Source organism: Balaenoptera physalus, assembly GCF_965194825.1.
Source record: "Balaenoptera physalus genome assembly, chromosome: 3".
NCBI classification, from domain to species: Eukaryota; Metazoa; Chordata; class Mammalia; order Artiodactyla; family Balaenopteridae; genus Balaenoptera; species Balaenoptera physalus.
The window spans coordinates 61,149,252-61,169,226 of record NC_138890.1 but is presented as its reverse complement, the minus strand read 5'-3'; the positions used below and the strand labels follow the sequence as shown (position 1 = coordinate 61,169,226).

Sequence of the window (19,975 nt, the reverse complement as noted above, 5' to 3'; positions counted from 1 at the left end):
AGACACTGACAAGTGGCCTCTCCCAGTATCTGCTTGGCCTCCTCACAACTTAGTGGCTGGTTTCCAAGAATGAGCATCCCAAGAGAACCAAGCATTAAGGTGCATGGTATTTTCATGATCTAGCCTCAGAAGTCACGTAGCATTATTTCTGCCATACTCTATGGGTTGAACCCTTCTCTCCTCTGACATTGTCCCTAATAAAGGTCCCCAAGCACCAAAGCTTTGGGAGATCACATGTGGAGAATAAGGCTTGCCACGTGGCATGTCACAGGACGTTGGATCATCAAATCCAATATCGTTGCCAGCAGAGAGCCTAGAATTGGGGTTGTAGAGCAGTGTAAGAACAGGCTTTGAAATTGGACAGACGTTTTAAGTCCTGACTGCCCCTCACTAGCTAAGCAAGTTGCTTTAACCTTAACCAATGTTAGAGGTGTGTTTCCTTATTTGTAAAACGGAGATAATATTAGTACTCACCTCAGTAATTGTTATGGAGATTAAATGGGATAATATATATAAGGCATTCAGCCCGGTGCCTGGCACAGTAAGTGCTGAATAGTTCTTAGCTATTACTATTCTTTTCCATGCCTGTTGGCTACACAGATGTTGTGCTAGAAGCTGGGCAAAGTTAAATCACACACATATACACGTGTGGGTACTTATAGACTCACACAGGGGATCCAGCTTTATATCCTTACTTATATTCTAAGTAATTATCCCACTCTCAGACGTACACATATTACACACATATTATACATCATGCCCAGACTCTATAGGAGCTTTTGCGGAAAGGTTGGAAGAAGAGGTATTACTAAGGCAGACAAATCCTCCTTCCAGTCAAAAATGAGACACAAAAAAATGAAAGGTATGGCAGTGTCTCGGGACAGAGGATTTCAAGGAGGTTCTTCTGGGGAAAAGAATACTGCATTTTCTGAGCTGGGTTAGAGTGACAAGTTGAATGGTTTTTCTCAGCAGTGTCTTTATTAGTCCATATGTTGGAGCACACAACAGGCCAGCTCAGGTGTCAAGGGGCTGGTCACATGCAACTAATCATTCTTATTTGTTTACCTAGTGTGGCTTCCCATTTCCCCATAGCCTCTGCAGAGATGCCCAGGGTGGGAGGCATTGGCACCAAGATCATTATGGAATTATGAGACCCATCGAACCATCATTAGAGCCACTGTGGGGAAATAAATCTTCCCTGGCTAGAACTGGACTGCACAGCCATGGGAACCCTCCTAATGTGTGTTCCTCAGGAACTGGCAGGGGTAAGAGCTGAAGAGTGGGGTAAGGTTAAGGGGTCCTTCTCCAGGGCTGGGGATCTAGGGGCTCTGGCCTTGTCCACTCCTCATCCTGAGGAACAATGATAATAATGACAACCTAATGTTAAACAGAACTTTACAGTTTATATCACTTTCTTGCATTCATTATACCATTTAATTCTCATAGGAATCCTGTGAGATGCAGGATACATTGTCCATCATTAACCAAAAAGGAAACTGAAGTTCAAATACTCTGAGAGATGCGGCATGGTAGAGATGACCCATGCCGGCCCCAAAATGGAACATGTGGAATGGAGTGCTTCTAAGAGTCCAGTTAGACCTCAGCTTTGATCTATCTGCAAATCTGATATTTTCATATTACAAATAGGTCAGATTTTATCTACCAGAGTATATCCATTAGTTAACAAATTTATTGAGTTCATAAGCCAGGTGGTATGCTAAGAGCTGGCAATATATGGTGAGTGAGCTGACTTAGTCCTCAAGTAAATTAAAGAAAGCCTCAACTTTTCTGCACTCCTGTCATTGACAGGTGGGTTATATTTCCCCTCCCTTTGAATCTGGGTTGGCCTGTGACTGCTTTGACCAATGGAGTACAGAAGAAGTGACACTCTTCAATTATAAACCCCATCTTTCAGAGTTTCCATTTTGGTTTTTTGGATACCTGAGCCGCTCTTTAATAAGTCCAATCACTCTGAGGGAGGGACAGCATGGCAAGGGGCCCAGCTGAGCCCAGGCTTCCAGCTGACTTGCCAAGGTACCAGAAATGTGAGTGAAGCCTTCTTGGACCCTCTAGACCAGACCAATTTCTAGCTGAGTGCCGATGAGCGGTGCCAGTCAATATCACATAGAGCAGAAGAATCATCCAACTAAACCCTTCCTGAAGTCCTGTTGCACAAAATCATGAGATGTAACAAAATGGTTGTTTTGGCAAACCTCTTCTATAAAGGGCCAGATAGTAAATACTTTAGGCTTTGCGGGCCATGTACCATCTCTGTCACATATTGTTCTTGTTTAGGGGGTTTCTTTTACAACCCCTTAAAAATGTGAAAAAAAAAATTCTTAGTTTTTCAGTTATATAAAAACAGGTGAGGGACTTCCCTGGTGGTGCAGTGGTTAAGAATCCACCTGCCAATGCAGAGGACACGGGTTCGAGCCCTGGTCCTGGAAGATCCCACATGCCGCAGAGCAACTCAGCCCACAACTCAGTAGTTGTGCACCACAACTACTGAGCCTGCACTCTAGAGCCTGTGAGCCGCAACTACTGAAGCCCGTGTGCCACAACTACTGAAGCCCATGTGCCTAGAACCCATGCTCTGCAGCAAGAGAAGCCACCTCAATGAGAAGCCTGTGCACCGCAACAAAGAGTAGCCCCCACTCGCCGCAACTAGAGAAAGCCCGTGCAGCAACGAAGACCCAATGCAGCCAAAAATTAATTAATTAATTAATTAATTTAAAAACAACAGCAACAACCAAAAAAACAGGTGGTAGGCTGGATCTGGCACATGGGTCCTACTATGCCAACCTCTGCTTTAGGCCACTAAGGTTTGGGGTAGTTTGTTACCTAGAAATAGCTAACCAGAACAGCCCCTTCCTTCATGAAGCTAGAAGACTGAGGAAGACAACATAAAACAAAAAAACAATTACTAGTTAATCAAATTGCTACATGTGCTCCAAATGCCATGGGACTTTAACAGCACTGATGGCTCCAGGAAAGGACTCCCCCAAAAGGTAACATTTAGACTGAGACTTGAAGAATGACTATAAGTTTGCAGGTGAAAAGAAACAAAGAAGAGTATAGTGGGCCCACCATTTTGGTTCAGTGTGGGACTCTCTGAAGGGCAATACTAGTTCCAGAGCTCTCTCTTGGATTGGTGAAGGACTTCTTCCTCCACCCAATCTTCTTCTGCCTCCTTCCTTTAATAGGTATTGTTCCCTATGAACATCTGGAACCCTGAACTCAGTCTCAGTTCCTGCCTCTGGAAAACCCAACCCATGACACTTGCTAAAACAAAAAGGGAATTTATTGACTCACGTACGTGGAGAGTCTACAGGCAGAGTCCTGAGTGTCAAGCAGAGGTAGATTTAGAGCTCCAACTAGGGTGACCAACATGGGACACAGGACTTTCAGTTCTAAAACCAGGAAGGTCACAGACAAACTCCAGTGTATAACCAGGTCTTGATATCTCTCCATGGCTTGGCTCTACTATCACCTGGGTGGGATAATTCAGTCTCAGGCTCTACACAAAGCAAGACAGGTCAGCAGGTTCAGACCCTGTATTCTCTCAAGTTGGAGACCTGCAAGAAGGAAACTAATTTGCTACCCTTATAGCTCTAAATAATTGGATTGAGTCATATTGGCTCTCATTGGCCTGCTTGAGTCATGTACCCTTATTTTATTTTTTTTTAATAAGGTTTATTTATTTATTTATTTATTTATTTTTGGCTGTGTTGGGTCTTCGTTTCTGTGCGAGGGCTTTCTCTAGTTGTGGCAAGCGGGGGCCACTCTTCATCGCGGTGCGCGGGCCTCTCACTATCGCGGCCTCTCTTGTTGCGGAGCACAGGCTCCAGACGTGCAGGCTCAGTAGTTGTGGCTCACGGGCCTAGTTGCTCCGTGGCATGTGGGATCTTCCCAGACCAGGGCTCGAACCCGTGTCCCCTGCATTGGCAGGCAGATTCTCAACCACTGCGCCACCAGGGAAGCCCCCCTTATTTTTTAAGTTTAGTGTTTTTTGTTTTTGGGGGTTTTTTTTTGGCTGCACCACGTGGCATGAGGAACTTCCCCAACCAGGGATGGAACCTGCACCCCCAGCAGTGGAAGGGCGTAGTCTTAACCACTGGACCACCAGGGAAGTCCCAAGTTTAGTTTTTTTTAATTGGCATAATTCACTTACTAAAAATTCATCCTTTTAAAGTATGAAATTCAGTAGTTTTTAGCGTACTCACAATGTTGTACAATTATCACCACTATCTAATTCCAAAACATTTTCAGCACCTCAAAGAGAAACCCCAAACCCATTAGCAATCATCCCCATTCTCCCTTCCTCCAATCCCTGGCAGTCACTAGTGTACTTTCCATCCCTGTAGATTTGCCTATTCTGCATATTTCATATAAATGGAATCATATAACATATGGCCTATCTTCTTTCACTTAGCACAATGTTTTCAAGTTTCATCCATGTTGTAGCATGAATTAGTACTTCATTCCTTTTTATGGCTGAATTATATTACCCTTGTATGAATATACCAACATTTTGTTTATCCACTCATCACATTATGGACATTTGGGTTGTTTCCATTTTTCATTGTTATGAATAATGCTGCTATGAACATTCCTATACAAGTTTTTATTTGAAGACCTGTTTTAAATTCCCTTGGGTATACACCTAGGAGTAGAATTGCTGGGTCATATGGTAACTCCATGTATGGCCCCGTTTTTTAATCAATCACTGTGGCCTGGAGGATGGAATCGTCTGATTGGTTTAAACCTAAGTCATGGGCTCTACTCCTGGTGCTGAGGGTGGAGTCAGTTTCACTAGAACAACACAGACTGAGGAGAGAATGATGTTTCACCAGAAGGAAATGTGGAACAGCTAGCAGATGCAGGGTGAATGGACTCTAGGCAGCAAATCCACAGATGACCACTGCAAATAACTACTTTTACTGAATGCTTACTATGACCCAGGCACTATGCTAAGTACATGCATTATCTCATTTAACCCTGCTAGCAACTTAATGAGGTTTCTACTCTTATTCCTATTTTACAGATGAGGAAACTGAGCCTCAGAAAAGTTGAGTAAGTTGCCCAAGTTTGTGTATCCGGGAGGTGGGAATTTGAACCCAGGTCTGATTGCAAAGCAAAGTGTCAGAGAAAAAACAGATTTTGAGTTATTTCAAAGTGTATCTACTAGAGGCTCTTTTATTTCACTTGCCCAACATTGTTATAATCATTGTAGAAGAGTCTGTGTAACCAAAAATTTCCTTTTACATCAGGAACAGGGAAGAACAGGTTTTATAATGAAAAAAATCACAGTTGACATTTTTTTCCTTTAGATTTCCAAGTAAGCTTCCAACTTAGTGAGATACTGCATCATTGGCATTGAAATTAAGCAGCTATATTTCTCAGAAAGCCCCCATGCTTCTTGTAACCAACCATCTTTTTCAAATAGGTCTAGCAGAAATTCAGCTAAATTTCTCTTGTCATGAGATTAGGAAATGCAGAGCACCACATCATGCTCTTAACCTCCCTCAGACATGAATTACAAGAGCTCTTATCACAGGCTCTTCTGCAGTCCTCATGGTGAGGACCTGAGGCCAGGGATTTCTGACTCTCTGCTCCAGTAGACCAGAGCTTGGGCAGTGTGAGATGGGTGGGACAGAAGATGTGAGGTTGCCAAAGAGTTGAAAGGGTATAAGGAGTTGCATTTCATTGCCCCCACACCCTCTGCCGAATCCAAAAGGCTAGTCTTTGGAATATCATGGAAGAATAACTTCATATTAAGCTGCATACTGTATTAAGCTTCATACTAAGCTTCAGGCTTACAGCACCACACTGACATTTAAGAGACTTCTTCCCACCACCTCCTCCTCCCCAGTATACACACATCCCCACCAAAGCAACTTGCATCCTAAGCCCTTAAAAGATTTACTGCCAGTATCACAGACAAATTAGTGAATGCCCCAGCAGTTGTTTCCAAAGACAGGACAATCATTTGCATGAGGAGTTGCATGCCATCTGCATTATATTTGCAAGTAATTTTCATATCATGTCTGCCCTGTCAGAATGTACATAAATCCTTTATACTTTTGCTTTTTTATTTTCTAAAGAGGACTACGCCTCCACATCCTGCCCAGACTGTCTGGTAAAATTACCAGTTGAGTATTCCTAGCTTGCTTGTGAAGAGCCTCACATGCCATGCTAAGGAGATCTCAAACTGTAGCGAATCCCCAAGGATATCAGAAACCAGTTTGAGATGCTTCCTTCATTCATTTATTCAACAAATCTTTACTGAACACCTACAATGTGCCAGACACTGTTCTGGGTGCTGAGGATATATCTTTGAACAATGAGATAAAAATAATTACAGCATTAAAAATTAAATGCTGGGCACTTCCCTGGTGGCATGGTGGTTAAGAATCTGCCTGCCAGTGCAGGGGACATGGATTCGAGCCCTGCTCTGGGAAGATCCCACATGCCCAGAGCAACTAAGCCCGTGCGCCACAACTACTGAGCCTGCGCTCTAGAGACCATGAGCCACAACTACTGAGCCTGTGTGCCACAACTACTGAAGCCCACACACCTAGAGCCCGTGCTCCACAACAAGAGAAGCCACTGCAATGAGAAGCCCATGCACTGCAATGAAGAGTAGCCCCCACTCACCACAACTAGAGAAAGCCTGCACACAGCAACGAAGACCCAATGCAAATTAATTAATTAATTAAATTTTTTAAAAATTAAATGCTGGCATTTCAGAAGATCACTTCTCACCAACCCAATCAATAAATACAAGTGCAAACCAACACTAAAATCTCAAAGTGTTTGGCTATAAGGTAGTCATCTGGGTATTACAGACTACGCTTACATTTTTAAAAGTTAATCCTGAAATTAAATAATACATTTCTTTTTTTAATATTTATTTATTTATTCATTTATTTGGCAGCATCGGGTCTCAGTTGTGGCATGCGGGATCTTCGTTGCGGCATGTGGGATCTTTCATTGCGGCACCGGGCTCAGTAGTTGTGGCATGCTGGCTCTCTAGTTGTGGCGCGCAAGCTTTAGAGCACGCGGGCTTAGTTGCCCGTGGCACGTGGGATCTTAGTTCCCTGACCAGGGATCAAACCTGCGTCCCCTGCATTGGAAGGCGGATTCTCAATCACTGGACCACCAGGGAAGTCCCAAATAATACATTTCTTAAAGGGTACTGAAGACCCCTGAGAATACATCCACAGTGATCCATGAGCCCCAGGTTTGAAAAACACTAACTAGAGAGTCATTAAAAGATTTAAGCAGGGGACTTCCCTGGTAGTACAGTGGCTAAGACTCCACGCTCCCAATGCAGGGGTCCCAGTTCAATCCCTGGTCTGGGAACTAGATCCCACATGCCGCAACTAAGAGTTCGCATGCTGCAACTAAAGATTCCACGTGCCAGAACTAAAAGATCCCACATGCCGCAACTAAAAATTCCGCACGCCACTAAAGATGCCACAAGCAGCAACCAAGATCCCTCGAGCCACAATTAAGACCCGGTGCAGCCAAATAATTAAAGAAAAATAAATTAAAAAAAAGATTTAAGCGGACTTCCCTGGCGGTCCAGTGGTTAAGACTGTGCTCCCACTGCACAGGGCACAGGGTTCAATCCCTGGTTAGGGTAAGATCCCACAAGGAAATGACCTAGGTTTGTGTCTTAGATCTTTCTGGCAGCTACATGGAGGGTGGGCTGGAAGCAGTTTCAGGTCAGAGGCTAAGAGATCAGAGAGAGACTTCAATAGTCTGGGTGTGACTCAGATGTGGCGCTGTCCACATTGCCAGCCTCATAAACCTTGGCCCCCTCACTGATGCCTGTCTGAAATCAAGTCACAACACTTACATGGTAGCTTCAGAAGTTTTACATAAAAATTTGTGCAGTCACAGAGAGGGGTCACAACCTACATCGTTTCACTTGAAAAGTCAGGTCTAGACATGTCTATCCAAATTCTCTTGTGCAGCCATAAGTGGACGGTCCTTCTCAACTCTTCCATCACCCAGCTCTCAACTGACTCTAGTGTCTCTCTTCTTGATCTTTTAAACTCTGGGACTCCAAATACATCATGTCTTAATTTTGTGGAGCAATTCAACTTCTATTCGAAAATCCCAGGAGTGTTTGAAAACAATGGGCCGTTCAGTTCCAGGACCTACCCTGTGGGAAGTTATAAATAACTTTAAAAAAAAAATCTGTCCTTAAGTAAAATCTAGTAAGAACCTTATCAAGAGCAATAGCTCTGTAATGGAGAGAAGAGACAGAGATAGATAGCAGAGGGAGAATCATGATTATAGGGGGGAAAGGAAGCCTATGGCCAAATACAAAGATTCAAGGGGTAGGCCACAAACAGCTCTCATTAGGTCTTAGTCACATGGTTAGGGTGGATTGCTTGGTTTAGAAGCTCAGAAGTATCCAGACAGGGTCTGGTTAAAAACCCAGGGTAATGCCAACCAAAAAGAGGAGAAAGGTAATGGACAGGAGTCCAAGGAGAAGTGAGATGTAGAGAGATGTAGCAGAAAACAAAAGAAGAGCTTCAAGAAAGAGGGAGCCAGCAATGGAGAACATTACAGAGAGGTCAAGTACAAGGAAAACTGAAGAGAAGTCATTGGATCTAGCAATTAAGGTGACCAAAAGAGCAGTTGTAGTGAGGTCTTGTGGGAGATACTGTTAATTATTTAACCCAAAGCTATTTTCCCACCCTTCTTCCCTACTTACAAGGACTACCTCCCACTACAGGGGAGGCTGGATAATTTCTCAGTACACCTTCCCCCACTCCTTTAAACCCAAGGATAGACAAGTGACCTAGTTCTGGGCAAAGGGACTTGGAAATAAGCCTGGAAGCTTATGGAAAAGATTTTCCTTTTCAATACAATAGATATCTTCAACCCCTTCCTTTCCCACCTTGAAAGTTGTATATGAGCTCATGCTATTCAGAGCTGTGGCAGCCGTCGTAGGACTATGGGGGGGACAAGCTCAAGAATGGAACAAACACCCTGGCAAATGAGAAGGCAAATGAGAAAAGCCCGGATCTTTGTGTGTGTGTGTCTTTCTGTCTGTGTGTATGTGTGTGTGATCTTAGTTCCCCAACCAGGGATTGAACCCGGGGCCACAGCAGTGAAAGCACCGAGTCCTAACCATTGGACCACCAGGGAACTCTCCAAAGCCTCAACCCTTGATGGTATTACTGAGTGGTGAAATTACCCAAACCTGAAGCTACTTACCTCTGGATTTCTTGTTATATGAGATAAATAAATGTTCTTACTTCTTAAATCACTGTTAGTCAACTATTTCATTATTTACAAGCATGATACATGGTGAACATGGAAGCCAGAATTACACTTACTGAGGAGGGAATGGAAAACAAGAAAGTAAAGATTCTTAGTGTTGTCCAGTGGTTTCCAAATGCCAATTAATGAACTAGCTGCATTAAAATTACAGAAGGAGCTTTCTAAAAATAGAGCTGTCTCTCCTTTATTCCTGGAATATTCTGATTCAGTAAGTCCAGCACAGAGCCCAGGGATCTTGCTTTTTAATAAGGGCCCCACTGGTACACCATTTTGGAAAGTTGTTGGCACTTTCTTATAAAGTTAAACATACATGTATACACCTACCCTATAACCTACAATTCCACTCCTAGATATTTACCCAGGAAAAAGAAAAATATATGTCCACAAAAAGAAGTGTATGAGAATATCCATAGCAACCTTATTCATAACAGCTGAAACTGGAAACAAGCCCAAATACCCATAGCAGAAGAATGAAAGAGATCAAGGGCTGGGGATGATTACAAAGATAACCAAGGGGGCTTCCCTGGTGGTGCAGTGGTTAAGAATCTGCCTGCCAATTCGAGGGACACGGGTTCGTGCCCTGGCCCGGGAAGATCCCACACGCCGCGGAGCAACTAAGCCCATGTGCCACAACTACTGAGCCTGCGCTCTAGAGCCCGCAAGCCACAACTACTGAGCCCACGTGCCACAACTACTGAAGCCTGAGCGCCTAGAGCCGGTGCTCCACAACAAGAGAAGCCACGACAATGAGAAGCCCGCGCACCGCAACAAAGAGTAGCCCCCGCTCACTGCAAATAGAGAAAGCCTGTGCACAGCAACAAAGACCCAATGCAGCCAATAAATAAATAAATAAATAGATAGATTTAAAAAAAAACAAAAAAGATAACCAGGGGACATTGGAGGCCTGACCACAACTGGATATCAGACCCTGGAGCCAATGAGCACAGTTCTGTGGTTTTCTCTGGTAGCCTCGAGGCAGGAGCAGAGTAAATGAATGTTGTCCGAGCTATGTGTGTGAATTAGAATGGGAGGGATGAAATGACAGGATGACAGGAGGCAAAGGAACTAAAGGCAGTGGCGAGAATGGAGGCAAAGTGACTATCTCTGTCTGAGGTTTCTTTTTTTTTTTTTTTTGGCCGCGCGGTCTCAGTTCCCCAACCAGGGATTGAACCCGTGCCCTGAGCAGTGAAAGCACAGAGTCCCAACCACTGGACTGCTAGGGAATTCTCTGAGACTGTTTTTGAAACACCCCTGTCCAGGCTTCCCTTATTCTGCCCCCTTTAGCTCTGCCCTCCATGTGTTTCGTGCCTCCTCTTCCTTGGATTCAAAAGTAGGAAAACCAAAAAAAAAAAAAAAAAAAAGTAGGAAAACCAACCAACCCATTTTGCACACTGGGACTGAGGCTTAAAGGAGAGAAAATAGGAAAGGTCAAAGTTGGTGTTGAGCGAAGCGAAGCAAAAGCTGAGGGCAAGACAGAGATGTCCCTGAGATATTCAGCCTACCTGGGGACCCTAGAAAGGGCAAAGGCAAATCCCAAGTTTGTGTGGCAGCCAAGGAGGTTGACCCTGCTCTCACTGAGGGTCTGAGGAGCTGTCATCTATGGGATAACTGGTAGCCTGAAAAATTAATTGGCCCGCTCCGGATAGGAGATAAAAGGAAAATTCTATCCAAGCAGGTGTCACACTAATTTGGCAGGAGGCTGGGTGCTGATTTGCATATGTCAACATCCTCTTCCCTTATTCTTCCCTCTCCCTCAGTCAGGCTGGTTTCAAGCTGCTCCCTGGGGAGGAGCATCAGAGAAGTGCAGCCTTGCATGGATGAAAATTAGGCTTTCTAAGGAAAGAAGTCCTGGAAAGGAGAGTGGAGACAGCTGTAACCTTACAGCTCTAACTTCCCTTCCTCTCTCTCCTTGCAGGCTCAGTAGAAGGAAAGGAAAAGAAACCAACACTATCAAAGGTCTACTTTTTATCCAGCCCTATGCTGAAAGCATTTAACCTAATCTTCCGAACAACCCTGCAAGTCCAAGATCATACCCAAGTAAGGAAAGAGGAGTTTGGGGGAGGGGAAGTGTCACACAGCTAGGGAGGGGCCACGCCAGGACCCCAGTGCATGTCAGTCTGACTCAAACTCTGAACTGTTTCTACTATAATGAGCTGAGTGGTGTTTTCTGTGTGTGTCAAAAATTAATCGACCCTATAGCCAGTGCAGATACTTAACTGTAGAGCACTGACTTGCAGGAGAGGGCTCAATTTCCCTAATTCCCAGGGCACCTAGTGACACACAGAGAAACAGCTAAGACTGTCACCCACCAACAATAACAACAAAACAACAATGGGGTACTTCCCTGGTGGCGCAGTGGTTAAGAATCCGCCTGCCAATTCAGGGGTCACGGGTTCAAGCCCTGATCCGGGAAGATCCCACATGCCGTGGAGCAATTAAGCCCATGCACCACAACTACTGAGCCTGCGCTCTAGAGCCTGCAAGCCACAACTACTGAGCCCACGAGCCGCAACTACTGAGCCCCCACGCCACAACTACTGAAGCCTGTGTGCCTAGAGCCTGTGCTCCACAACAAAAGAAGCCACCACAATAAGCCCGTGCACCGCAATGAAGAGTAGCCCCCACTTGCTGCAACTAGAGAAAGCCCGTGCACAGCAATGAAGACCCAACACAGCCAAAAAATGAATAAATTTATTTTTTTTTTATTAAAAAAAAAAACAATGGGAGCCACTACTTCTCGAGATCTAAGTGCTAAGTATTGTTTTAAGGGCTTTACAGGTATTATCTAATATTTATCTTCACAATACCCTATGAGGCAGCCAAAGATTATCCTTTCAAGCACCTATGGAACATCTAAAAAACTGATCACATACTAGACAGAAGAGTACATCTCATCAGATACTTTTAAAAATCAATAAACCACTTTCTTTAATCAAAATAGAACTTAACAACAAAAAGATAATAAGGGTCCCATGCATTTGGAAATGTTTCTAGACTCATGGGACAAAAATTAAATCAAAATGAAGATATTTAGAAATTAAAATTAGCTGTGGGAAGCAGATAAAGTGATACTTAAAGGGAAATGTGTGAATTTATTTTATTTTATTTTATTTTATTTTTTTTATTTTTTTATTTTTTTATTTTATGGCTGTGCTGGGTCTTCGTTTCTGTGCGAGGGCTTTCTCTAGTTGTGGCAAGCGGGGGCCACTCTTCATCACGGTGTGCGGGCCTCTCACCATTGCGGCCTCTCCTGTTGCGGAGCACAGGCTCCAGATGCGCAGGCTCAGCAATTGTGGCTCACGGGCCCAGCCGCTCCACGGCATGTGGGATCTTCCCAGACCAGGGCCCGAACCCGTGTCCCCTGCATTGGCAGGCAGACTCCCAACCACTGCGCCACCAGGGAAGCCCAAATGTGTGGATTTAAATGCTTATATAAAAAAAGCAAAAGCTGGAAAAAAGCATCCAACTCAAGAAATTAAAAAAGAACAGACTAATCCAAAAGAGAGTAGGAAGAAGAAATCACAAGACAAAGCCAAATTTTAACAAACTAGGAAATAGAGATACTATAGAAGATCAATAAAAACTTTTGATAAGCTCAATCAAGAAAAAGAGAAGGCATAAATAAACAATATCAAAAAAATTTAAAGGGGACATACCGGCAGATATAGTAGAAAATTTAAAATCATAACAGAATACTGTAAAGAACTTTAGGTCAATCAATTTTAAATTTTGATGAAATGGATAATTTCCCTTAACATGGAAAAACAATCCTATAGTGGAGATATTATTATTATTTCTTTTCAACAGATAAGGAAACTGAGGAACACAGAGGAACTTGTTCAAATTCCCATACTAGTAAGAGACAGAGTCTGGATTTGAAGGCCCAGGCAGTGGACCTCTAACTCATCCTTCCTCCTTCCCACATTTACTGAGCACCTGCCACTGTGCTAGGGATTATAGGAATAAAAGACAAAGTTCTTACCCTCAGGGAGCTCCCAATCTAGGAGAAGAGATGAGGACAGGGAACAGGGTGAGTCGAGTGAGCTACCTAGAGCACAAAATTTAAAGATCAATTTACTCTCACTTGCACAACTTTCCTTAAATTTCGCTCTCTAGTCTTGGGCCTGCTAATAAGCATAATCACAACTACAAAGTTACATGCTTTCCACATTGAAACAGGTAAGAATTTTGAGCTATGGATTGTGAGGAAAGGGCATTCCAGGCAGGGGGGACTAGTATGAGCAAAGGACAGAACAGGGAAGCAGCATGATCCCTGGTGGGAACTACCAGCAGTTTGATATTTCAGAGGCATACATATCAGTGCAAGGTAAAGAACGGCAGAGGAGAGGCTAGAGAGATGGCCAATGTTCATGTCATTGTAGGTGCTAAGGATTTTTGACTTTACTCTGAAGGTTTAAGCAGAGGAGTGACACGGGCAAAGTCATATTTTATATGAGCCCTCTGGCTGGAAAGTGGATGGTGTTGGGGTCAGGAACAGGCTGAAGGCAGATGACTTAGGAGGCCATAGCAGCATCCAGGCAAGAGATGAAGAGAGCCTGCTCTAGGGCAATAGCGGTTGGACTAAAAAACAGGAAAAGGATTTAAGAAGTATTTGAGATGTAAAATTGGCAGGACTTAGTGGTTGACTGAATGTGGGAGAAGAAAGTGTGAAAGGAATCAAGAATGAGGCCCCCACCACCCAGTTTCTATCATGAAAAACTGGAGTGCATAGTAGTAATATCAACTTCCATCTCTTTCTTGATTCATACATACATCCAATAATCTATCCATCTTTTTAGTCATTCATTCATTCATTTTTTGATTCATACATCTATATATCCATCCATTTATACATCTGTCCTTTAATCAAATTCTTATGTGTCAAAGCGCCATGAAGAATACATGTATAGGGCTTCCCTGGTGGCGCAGTGGTTAAGAGTCCGCCTGCCAATGCAGGGGACATGGGTTCGAGCCCTGGTGCGGGAAGATCCCACATGCTGCGGAGCAACTAAGCCTGTGTGCCACAACTACCGAGCCTGCGCTCTAGAGCCCGCAAGCCACAACTACTGAGCCCACGTGCCACAGCTACTGAAGCCCGCGTGCCTAGAGCCCATGCTCCGCAACAAGAGAAGCCACTGAAATGAGAAGCCCGCGCACCGAAATGAAGAGTAGCCCCCGCTCACTGACACTAGAGAAAGCCCGCACGCAGCAATGAAGACCCAAGGCAGCCAAAAATAAATAAATAAAATAAATATATTTATTTTTCAAAAAGTTTAAAAAAAAAAAGAATACATGTATAAAAAGGTATACTACTTGGCCTTACTCATTTATTCATTCACTCACTAAACGTTTATTGACATCCTGCTATGTGCCAGATACTATTCCAGGTAATAGAGATATAGCAGTGAAGAAACAAAAAAGTCCTGCTTAAGGACCTAATATTTTAGTGGAAGATACAAATAGAAAGCTAAGAAATAATATAATTTCAGGTAGTGAAACTTCTTTGTAATAAAAGAAACCAGAGTTCCTTGGAGAAATGGCTGATTCTAGGGATGGGGCAGGAAATATACAATATGAGCCTGGAGCATCTTGCAGTACCAGAAAGAAAGGAAGGACTCAAATAGAAACACAATGATGGAAGTATATCAAAGGGACATAAGAGCCAACTTGAAAGGGCTCCCAGTAACCAAAATTGGAACAATCTGAGGAACAAAATAAAGTATTACTGGATTATAACCCCAAGTAAAAAATAAGTATACATGAGTACTGATTTAAAAGAATTGACTGAATAAACAAATAAACACGGGAGAAGAGACAAATCTCTCTTGCAGAATTCCCAATAATTTATGTAGATACCCCACCTTCAAGGAGGTGGAACACAACTCCCCACTTATTAAGTATGGGCTGTACATAGTGACTTCATTCTAACGAGTACAGTAGGGAAAGGGAGGAGGAGTAACTTTACAGTGAAGAAACCTAGCAAACTTAAACTCAGCCAGATGATCAATAATAACATCAACAGTAATAAGTCATTCTGATTGATATGATGTAATGAGAATTGTACTTTACTTTTGCAGTTTCCTCCCCAAAACCCATAACCCTAATCTAATCACAAGAAATCTCAGGCAAATCCCTACTGAGGGACATTCTACAAAACACCTGACAAATACTTTGAAAGTGTCAAGTTCATCAAAAACAAGGAAAGTCTGAGAAACTGTGTCATAGTCAAGAGGAGTCTAAGGAGACATGATGACTAAATAGACTGCAGTATACTGGAAAAGAAAAAGGACATTAGGCAAAAATTAAGAAAATCTGAATAAAATATGGACTTTCGTTAATAATAATATATCAATATTGGCTCAATAGTTGTGACAAATGTACCATACTAAAGTAAGACGTTGTTAACAGGGAGGGAAACTGGGTGTGCAGTATATAGAAACTCTGTACTGTCTTTGCAACTTTTCTGTAAATCTAAAACTATTATAAGATTAAAATTTTATTTTTTGTAATTTTTTTAAAATAAATTTATTTATTTTTGGCTGCACTGCGTCTTCGTTGCTGCACACAGGCTTTTCTCTAGTTGCGGCGAGTGGGGGCTACTCTTCGTTGTGGTGCGTGGGCGTATCACTGTGGCTTCTCTTGTTGCAAAGCACGGGCTCTAGGCGCTCAGGCTTCAGTAGTTGTGGCATGCGGGCTCAGTAGTTGTGGCTCACGGGCTCTAGAGCGCAGGCTCAGTAGTTGTGGCACACGGGCTTAGTTGCTCCGCAGCCTGTGGGATCTTCCCAGGCCAGGGCTCGAACCCATGTCTCCTGCATTGGCAGGCGGATTCTTAACCACTGAGCCACCAGGGAAGCCCTAAAAATTTATTTTTTAAAAGTGCTTTGAAGAAAAATAGAACAAGGTACAGAATAACCAGTAATAGAATGGTGCATATTTTAGACGTGGTGGCCCAGGAAGTCTTCCTTAAGGTGATATTAAAACAGAGTCTGGGGCTTCCCTGGTGGCGCAGTGGTTGAGAGTCTGCCTGCCAATGCAGGGGACACGGGTTCGAGCCCTGGTCTGGGAAGATCCCACATGCCGCGGAGCAACTGGGCCCGTGAGCCACAATTACTGAGCCTGCGCGTCTGGAGCCTGTGCCCCGCAACGGGAGGGGCCGCGATGGTGAGAGGCCTGCGCACCGCGATGAAGAGTGGCCCCCGCTTGCCGCAACTTGAGAAAGCCCTCGCACAGAAACGAAGACCCAACACAGCCAAAAATAAATAAATTAATTTAAAAAAAAAACTTTAAAATAAATAAACACATTATTTTTAAAAAAGATAATAACAAGTACTGAACTTTTTGGAGGATGGGGAATGGGAAATTATTGTTTAATGAGAACAGAGTTTCAGTTTGGGAAGATGAAAATGTTCTGGAGGTGGATGGTGGTGATACTTGCACAACAATGTGAGTGTACTTAATGCCACTGAACTGTACACTTAAATGATTAAAATGGTAAATTAAAAAAAAAAAAAAGGAGGATGTGGAGAAATTGGAACCCTCACACACTGCTGGTGAGATTGTAAAGTGGTGCAGGGACTTCCCTGGTGGCACAGTGGTTAAGAATCTGCCTGACAATGCAGGGGTCACGGGTTGAATCCCCGGTCGGGGAAGATCCCACATGCCTCGGAGCAACTATGCCCATGTGCCACAACTACTGAGCCTGCGCTCTAGAGCCCACGAGCCACAACTGCTGAGCCTGCGTGCGGCAACTATGGAAGCCCGTGCGCCTAGAGCCCGTGTTCCGCAACAAGAGAAGCCACCGCAATAAGAAGCCCGCGCACCACAACAAAGAGTTGCTCCCACTCGCCGCAACTAGAGAAAGCCCGCGCGCAGCAACAAAGACCCAACACGGCCAAAAATTAAAAAAAAAATAAAGGGGTGCAGCTGCTTTGGAAAACAGTCTGGCATTTCTCAAAAGGTTGAACACAGAGTTACCATATGGCCCAGCAATTCCACTCCTAGATATACATATACCCAAGGGAGTTGAAAACACGTGTTCATACAAAAATTTGTACACGACTGTTCATAGTAATGTTATTCATAATAGCCTCAAAGTGGAAGCAATCCAAATTTTTATCAACTGATAAATGGATAAATACAATGTGGTATTTTATGGTATAGCCATACAATATCCATACAATGGAATATTATTATTCCATTCCATTAATATTAATGGAATATTATTCAGCAATGAAAAGAAATGAAGTACCAATAAATGCTACACCATGGATGAACCTTGAGAACATTCTGCTAAGTAAAAGAAGCCAGTCACAAAAGACCACATAATGTATGATTCCATTCACATCAAATGTCCAGATTAGGCAAATCTAAGGAGACACAAAGTACACTAGTGGTTGATTAGGGCTGGGAGTGTTGGGGGGAAATGGGAAATGACTCCAAATGGGTATTGAAAATGTTCTAGGGTTGACTGTGGCGATGGTTGCACAATTCTGTAAATATACTAAAACTATTGAATTGTGCACTTTAAATGAATTGCTTAGTACATAAATTATACCTCAATAAAGATTATATATATATATACATACATACATATATGAAGAAAAGCAGCAGGTAAATCAAAAGCTAACTAAAAATTCTATGTGAAATAGTTACAACTAAGAGGTCTGATAATCGCATTTAAAAATAATAATAAAAAGATTCTTAAAATAAACAAACCAAATTCTGAGGGCTTTGCTGGCCAATCTCAGTTCTGGCATCTGCTGACTTTGTGACCTTGGACGGGTTACTTAACCTCACTGAGCTCAGTTACCTCATCTGTAAAATGAGCATTAGGTCATTATGAGGATTAAATAAATTAATGTGTAAAGATACCAGGCACATAGGAGGTGCTCAGTTAACGGAAACTATAAAGAAGAGTCACAGAATAGTAGTAACTAGAGAAGGAGAGAAGAAAAAAATAGTATTTATGGGCCAAGGCCACATCCATATATTTTTGCCTAACCTCTGGATGGGCTCTAGGGACATAAAGAAGTCCCTGACCGAGGAGCTGGAAGGCTAAGAGATCGGGCATTCCCGAAAAAAAAAATCCCAACAAAATGAAACAAGTGCTGCAATAGAGTTATAGACAGGTTGCTCAGGGACACGAAAAAGGCTTTTAAAGTGGAGGAGACTTCCTACAAACTATAAATACTGGAGAGGGTGTGGAGAAAAGGGAACCCTGCTATACTGTTGGTGGAAATGTAAATTGATACAGCCACTATGGAAAACAGTATGGAAGTTCCTTAAAAAACTAAAAATAGAACTACCATACGACCCAGCAATCCCACTACTGGGCATATACCCTGAGAAAACCATAATTCAAAAAGAGTCATGTACCAAAATGTTCATTGCAGCTCTATTCACAATAGCCAGGACATGGAAGCAACCTAAGTGTCCATCATCGGATGAATGGATAAAGTAGATGTGGCACATATATACAATGGAATATTACTCAGCCATAAAAAGAAACGAAATGGAGGTATTTGTAGTGAGGTGGATGGAGTTAGAGTCTGTCATACAGAGTGAAGTAAGTCAGAAAGAGAAAAACAAATACAGTATGCTAACACATATATATGGAATCTAAGGAAAAAAAAAAAAGGTTATGAAGAACCTAGTGGCAAGATGGGAATAAAGACACAGACCTACTAGGGAATGGACTTGAGGATATGGGGAGGGGGAGGGGTAAGATGTGACAGGGTGAGAGAGTGGCATGGACATATACACACTACCAAATGTAAAATAGATAGCTAGTGGGAAGCAGCCGCATAGCACAGGGAGATCAGCTCGGTGCTTTGTAACCACCTAGAGGGGTGGGATAGGGAGGGTGGGAGGGAGGGAGACGCAAGAAGGAAGAGATATGGGAACATATGTATATGTATAACTGATTCACTTTGTTATAAAGCAGAAACTAACACACCATTGTAAAGCAATTATACTCCAATAAAGATGTTAAAAAAAAAAAAAAAAAAAAAGAACTACCGGGGCTTCCCTGGTGGCGCAGTGGTTAAGAATCTGCCTGCCAATGCAGGGGACACGGATTCGAGCCCTGGTCTGGGAAGATCCCACATGCCGCAGAGCAACTAAGCCCATGCGCCACAACTACTGAGCGTGCGCTCTAGAGCCTGCAAGCCACAACTACTGAAGCCTGTGCATCTAGAGCCTGTGCTCCGCAACAAGAGAAGCCACCACAATGAGAAACCCTTGCACTCCAATGAAGAGTAGCCCCCGCTCGCCACAACTAGAGAAAAGCCCGCGCACAGCAAAGAAGACCCAACACAGCCAAAAAATTAATTAATTAATTAATTAATTAAATCTATTTAAAAAAAAAAAAAGAATAGAGCTACCCTATGAGCCAGCAATCCCACTCCTGGGCATATATCCAGAGAAAACCATGATTTGAAAGGATGCATGCACCTGAATGTTCATTGCAGTGCTGTTCACAATAGCCAAGACATGGAAGCAACCTAAATGTCCACTGACAGATGAATGGATAAAGGTGTGGTACATATATACAAAGGAATATTACTCAGCCATTAAAAAGAGTGAAATAATGCCATTTGCAGTAACATGGATGGACCTGGAGATTATCATACTAAGTAAAATAAGTCAGACAAAGAAAGACAAATATCATATG

General features: G+C 43.0%; 1 protein-coding gene across 3 annotated transcripts in view; it reads right to left on the bottom strand.

Moving 5' to 3' along the window:
• SIL1 (SIL1 nucleotide exchange factor) overlaps positions 1-19,975 on the bottom strand; it is a 302,793-nt gene that overhangs the window by 260,200 nt on the left and 22,618 nt on the right. The window contains exon 1 of one of the 3 annotated variants that reach the window (XM_082454627.1): positions 13,286-13,328. The exons of the other annotated variants lie outside the window; for them this stretch is intronic. The gene's annotated coding sequence lies outside the window, so the exon portion shown is untranslated. Of the gene's footprint in view, positions 1-13,285; positions 13,329-19,975 lie in introns of those variants that run through there. 3 annotated transcript variants of the gene reach the window in all.